The sequence below is a fragment of the Crinia signifera genome, chromosome 11 (assembly GCF_055691185.1).
Source record: "Crinia signifera chromosome 11, ASM5569118v1, whole genome shotgun sequence".
Taxonomy (NCBI): domain Eukaryota; kingdom Metazoa; phylum Chordata; class Amphibia; order Anura; family Myobatrachidae; genus Crinia; species Crinia signifera.
In genome coordinates, this window is record NC_139227.1 from 98,485,449 (window position 1) to 98,491,448 (window position 6,000).

At 48.7% G+C, this 6,000-nt stretch overlaps 1 protein-coding gene across 2 annotated transcripts in view; it reads right to left on the reverse strand.

The window, feature by feature from the left end:
• PRR5L (proline rich 5 like) overlaps positions 1-5,129 on the reverse strand; it is a 46,622-nt gene extending 41,493 nt beyond the window's left edge. For both annotated transcript variants that reach the window (XM_083163859.1, XM_083163858.1), the window contains exon 1: positions 4,982-5,129. The gene's annotated coding sequence lies outside the window, so the exon portion shown is untranslated. The remainder of the gene's footprint in view (positions 1-4,981) is intronic.
• Positions 5,130-6,000: the final 871 nt, after the last annotated feature.

The window sequence follows — 6,000 nt, forward strand, 5'->3', positions numbered from 1 at the left end:
AAGATAATCTGGCGCAGACCGTCGCAGCGCTGTGTCACTGATGCAATCATGTGCAGGGTGCACACAATTAGCTGGCCCCATGTAATACAGCCAGGCAGCTCTGTCTATGAACTTTACACTGATATTAACAAATAGGTCTCCCGATGCTATGTGCCAGGTCACCAGAGGATCCGGTGGAGCTGGGGGAGGAATGGAGGAAACATAGGAATTAGGGTCAGAGGTGGCTTCCCGCCCTCCCCCTCTTCCTAAACTGCCAAAGCCAATTGTGCACAAGAGTCACCAATGTGAGTGCTGTAACACTGACCTATTTATTATCACACACGCACCTAAATCCTGCGCCTGCACCAAGCCCTGACATCAATGGCGAGGAGCAGTGGGAGGTCTATCAGCTGCTGTGGTACTACAGGTCCCGGCTAACCACAGGATGCCAAATAACCATTCACATACAGTAGGCAGAAGAACAATGACATTGCTCAGCAACAGAGATAAGACAGAGCTTCCACATATTGGGCTAGAAGCTTAAACAGTGATAAAATGGAGAGTGATAAACAGGCAGCCAATCAGCTCCTGCCTGCCCTGTCACAGACTGTGTTTAAACAATGTCAGACAGGAGCTGATTGGCTGGTTGTTTATCACTCTCTATTTTATCACTTTTCAAGCTTAGTGCATCTCGCCCATTGTCACACCAGGCTGTAGAATGTGGCACCTTTAGTGGATGGAATTTGGCTTTAGGAGGCCCCAGTCCTGCCCCAGTGACACTATGCAGAATAAGATTACCACACCGGTGTTATCACATCATCTAACTACACTACAGGAGGGACCAGCGCAAAGGGTTGTGGTCTTACTACAGGTACACACACACACAGTCACATACATGTACACATGCCATAACATACATGTACACACACACAGTTACATATATGTACACACACCATAACATACATGTACATCAACACACACAGTCAAATACAGGTACACACACCATCACATACAGGTACACACACACTGTCACAGGTACGCACGCCATGACATACATGTACACACACACACACTGTCACATACAGGTAAACACACACACACACCATCACATACTGGTACACACATTGTCACATACAGGTACACACACCGTCACGTACAGGTACACAAACACACACTGTCACATACTGGTACACACATTGGGCCAGATGTATCAAGCTTCAAAAGTGATAAAATGGAGAGTGATAAACAATAGTAACAGGTGGCTAGTACTTCTGCATAGTCACAGGTGGCTAGTACTGCCGCACCGCATAGTCACAGGTGGCTAGTACTGCCGCATAGTCACAGGTGGCTAATACTCCCGCAAATGTCACAGGTGGCTGGTACTGCCGCATAGGCACAGGTGGCTGGTACTGCCGCATAGTCACAGGTGACTGGTACTGCCGCATAGTCACAGGTGGCTGGTACTGCCGCATAGTCACAGGTGGCTGGTACTGCCGCATAGCCACAGGTGACTGGTACTGCCGCATAGTCACAGGTGGCTGGTACTGCCGCATAGTCACAGGTGGCTGGTACTGCCGCATAGTCACAGGTGGCTGGTACTGCCGCATAGTCACAGGTGACTGGTACTGCCGCATAGTCACAGGTGACTGGTACTGCCGCATAGTCACAGGTGACTGGTACTGCCGCATAACCACAGGTGACTGGTACTGGCGCACAGTCACAGGTGACTGGTACTGCCGGATAGTTACAGATGGCTACTACTGCCGCATAGTCACAGGTAACTGGTACTGACTCATAGTCACAGGTGACTGGTACTGCCGCATAGTCACAGGTAACTGGTACTGACTCATAGTCACAGGTGACTGGTACTGCCGCATAGTCACAGGTAACTGGTACTGACGCATAGTCACAGGTGGTCCGAAGACAGTTAGAGTACCAGCCAATCAGTTTCCGATTGTTTGTGCATGCACATGGGAGAAATGTGCAGATCCCCTGTGCGAACGTCTTCGGCGAGTATCACACACGCACAGGAAGGCGGCAGACAGGGGCTGGTGCAGGGGAACCCTGGTGTGTCCCCACGAGAACACTGGCAGGTGGATGCATGCTCGTATTGGGAGGTTTACGTCACATGACATCAGTGCCCACCCCTTTTGGTCATCTCTGTCATTAATATAAAAGTCACTTCAGACTGACTTTTATTTCAGAAGGGGAGAAAAATCATTTGCTAGGCTGCGGATGTACGCCCACAGTCTGTAACGTGACAGTTAGGAGTTGAATGGCTGGTAGTATGTGGTCTATTTACTAAGCCTTGAATATAGATAAAGTGGATGGAAATAAAGTACCAGCCAAACAGCCTATCATGAAAAAATGACAGTTGGGTGCTGATTGGATGGTAATTCATCTCCATCCACTTTACCTCTATTCAAGGCTTCTCCTGTGCGGGAAGTGGGCCAGCAGCTTACATCCGCTGACATCAGAATAACCCCCTTTACTTCTCTCCAAGGGTTAGTACATTGTATTTTATTTTAGTGAATACCACAGTAATGCCCACTGTGAGAGAAATGAACATGACATCACCCATTCAGCAAAGGCAGACACAGTAAATAATAATTAGTATACGATGATGTATAACCATGGTATAATGAGTTTGGGTTCTGCTGTAAGGAGTAAGTAACAGCAGTATCTCACATTAATGTATCAGGCGTTGTGTATGCTGAGGTATATGTGTCCGTATAGCCCGATCCGTGTGATCTACACTGGGCCTGACATTCGCGATTCAGGCGTTGTACACTGGGCTGGACAAACGCGATCCAGGCGTCCTACAATGGGCTGGAAAACGCGATCCAGGCGTCCTACACTGGGCTGGAAAACGCGATCCAGGTATCCTACGCTGGGCTGGAAAACGCGATCCAGGCATCCTACGCTGGGCTGCACATTCGAGATCCGAGCAATCTACGCTGGGCCGGGCATTCGCGTTCCGGGCGTTGTACGCTGGACCGGACATTCGCGTTCTGGGCGTTCTACGCTGGGCCAGACCTCTGCGTTATCCAGACACCATCACAACAAACAGGCAATGACCATATGCACTATCGGACGCAGTTATTACACAGATGACACAGTAAATAATAATTAGTATACGATGATGTATAACCATGTTATAATGAGTTTGGGTTCTGCTGTAAGGAGTAAGTAACAGCAGTATCTCACATTAATGTATCAGGCGTTGTGTATGCTGAGGTATATGTGTCCGTATAGCCCGATCCGTGTGATCTACACTAGGCCTGACATTCGCGATCCAGGCGTTGTACACTGGGCTGGACAAACGCGATCCAGGAGTCCTACACTGGGCTGGAAAACGCGATCCAGGCGTCCTACACTGGGCTGGAAAACGCGATCCAGGCGTCCTACACTGGGCTGGAAAACGCGATCCAGGCGTCCTACACAGTGGGCTGGAAAACGCGATCCAGGCGTCCTACACTGGGCTGGAAAACGCGATCCAGGCGTCCTACACTGGGCTGGAAAACGCGATCCAGGCGTCCTACACAGTGGGCTGGAAAACGCGATCCAGGCATAACACTGGGCTAAAAAACGCAATCCAGGTATCCTACGCTGGGCTGGAAAACGCGATCCAGGCGTCCTACGCTGGGCTGGAAAACGCAATCCAGGTATCCTACGCTGGGCTGGAAAACGCGATCCAGGCATCCTACGCTGCACATTCAAGATCCAAGCAATCTACGCTGGGCCGGGCATTCGCGTTCCGGGCGTTGTACGCTGGACCGGACATTTGCGTTCTGGGCGTTCTACGCTGGGCCAGACCTCTGCGTTATCCAGACACCATCACAACAAACAGGCAATGACCATATGCACTATCGGACGCAGTTATTACACAGATGAATCTATTGTAGCATGAAACATAACAATCTATGTAAATAAATGTTAAAAAGGACAATCATTCCTTATGGAGAGATAAAGTGGACGGAGATAAAGTACCAGCCAGTCAGCTCCTAACTGCCATGATACAGACTGTGTTTTAAAAATGACAGTTGTTGGGAACCTTCTATCTCTCCACTTTACCTCTCTCCATGCCTTAATAAATAGACCCCATAGAGCCTGATTCAGAGGCAGATGGATGTACACCTGGCAGGGGCATCACTTTTGCTAATGACACCCGTTGCGGCAGGGCACATAAAGAAGGAGTGGCCTCACATGAGGGGTGTAGTTTCACAGGAGGGGCATGACCTTCCAGCCTGAACCCACATTTTCAGCACCACAGTGCTCCGGGAGATGCTGGCTGCTTTACAGTGACAGAAGCCTGGTGCTGTAGTGTTACACTACAGCACCAGGCTTCTGTCAGTGAGCAGGAGCCGGCATATCGATGTAACCCCTGGGGTACCGCCCGAACACCCCTAGCGATGCCACTGGCACCAGGAAAGGACTTTGTAGCGTCACTTGCATAAAGTCACAGACAGGCGACTGCATCTAATAATAGACATAAGACATAAATCCAGCATGAACAGTGTGTACAGTATACACAGCTTCCCTGCAATAATTACCTTCACCTAGTTCTTCTTTCTAGGTTCCCGTGTGAAGTCACTCATCCATAATGTGGCCTCTACACACTGTAGTAGCACACTGGTAACACCTAGGACAGTCCATAGAGCACATACCAGAGATGGTAACCTTGTGTCACATCCCCAATAAAGCATCCCTGTCCTATTGAGCATCCCAGTCAGTGACTCAGGTGGGATGTCAGCTCACAGCATACGCTCCAATACATAAATAAAAGTAACACATGCAACACACAACACACACACAACACAATGCCATGTACACAGGTGTAAATAACTTTATGCCCACACAACGCAGCTAAGGAGAACCCTGCAATGTGTAGAACAGGGTCCCAAATCCCGATACATTATAATGAGTGTTTCCTGAGTTAACCCTTTAGTTGCCTTGGAAGCAGAGAAAGTGGCCCATTCTGTACAGGACAGGCTGTACTTACCCAGAGGTGCTGCCCCTTGCCCCGGGAGACCCCTGGCACTGATCAGCCAGGGGGTCTGTACATCAGCAGCAGCCTCATGCAGGGCAGGAGTTCCCCAGCTCTGCAGCAGCAGCCTGTGTGATCTCTCACTCTCCACCCATAGTGTCGCCTCTCCACCCCCTGTCTTCTGCATTAACTCCCTCACTGCTCACTCACTGCTCAGTCCCCAGCTAGCTCACTGCTCAGTACCCGACTGGCTCAGGAAGTTTACACACTGTGACCTTTGCTGGTTACATCAAGAGGATGTGCTGCCCCTGTCTGGCTTCAATTGTGTCATGGCAATGATGCCAGCCGATCAGGGGCTGCTACACCCGTGACCCACTCGGCAGCATAGGGCCATGGAGGGTGGGCTGGTCAGCACCCTTACATGGGAGATGCAACAATGTATCTCATCTAGCAATTATAATGTATTCATTGCAGACAGGGTCTGGTTCACAGCAGTATCCAAAAAAGTGCGTTGAAACATCGAGGGTAAAATTAATTATGGTGCGATTTTTTATATACTTGAAAAAAACGCTCCAAGTCGCACATCTCATGGTAAATGTGATTTTGGCTGTTTTTTACCAAAAAATTGCACATTACTAAAAATTGCACCCTATTACATCTAGCCCCAACAGTGGAAAAATAGATTTCACAATTTCCCCGATGTTTCACCACAATATTTCTACGGTTTATCCAATTAGGCCTCCCGCAAAGAAAATCGATTAGATAATGGTAATAATAACAGTAATAATAATTATGTTATTTACTAGTTAAAATCCCTTATTTACTCCCACCTCCAATCTCTGTCCTCACAGCGCCCTCTCACCATATCCAGCAAGTTTGAAACAGATCATTTTGTTTTCACTTTCTGTTAAGAAGTAATTTGGTCTATCGAGTGGCCTCTAGTGGTCACTGGTGGTACTTCACTTCAGAGGTGAGGAGTATTTAGCCTTTTATATATAGAGATAGGGATGTGTCCTCGTACACCCAGCATCCGA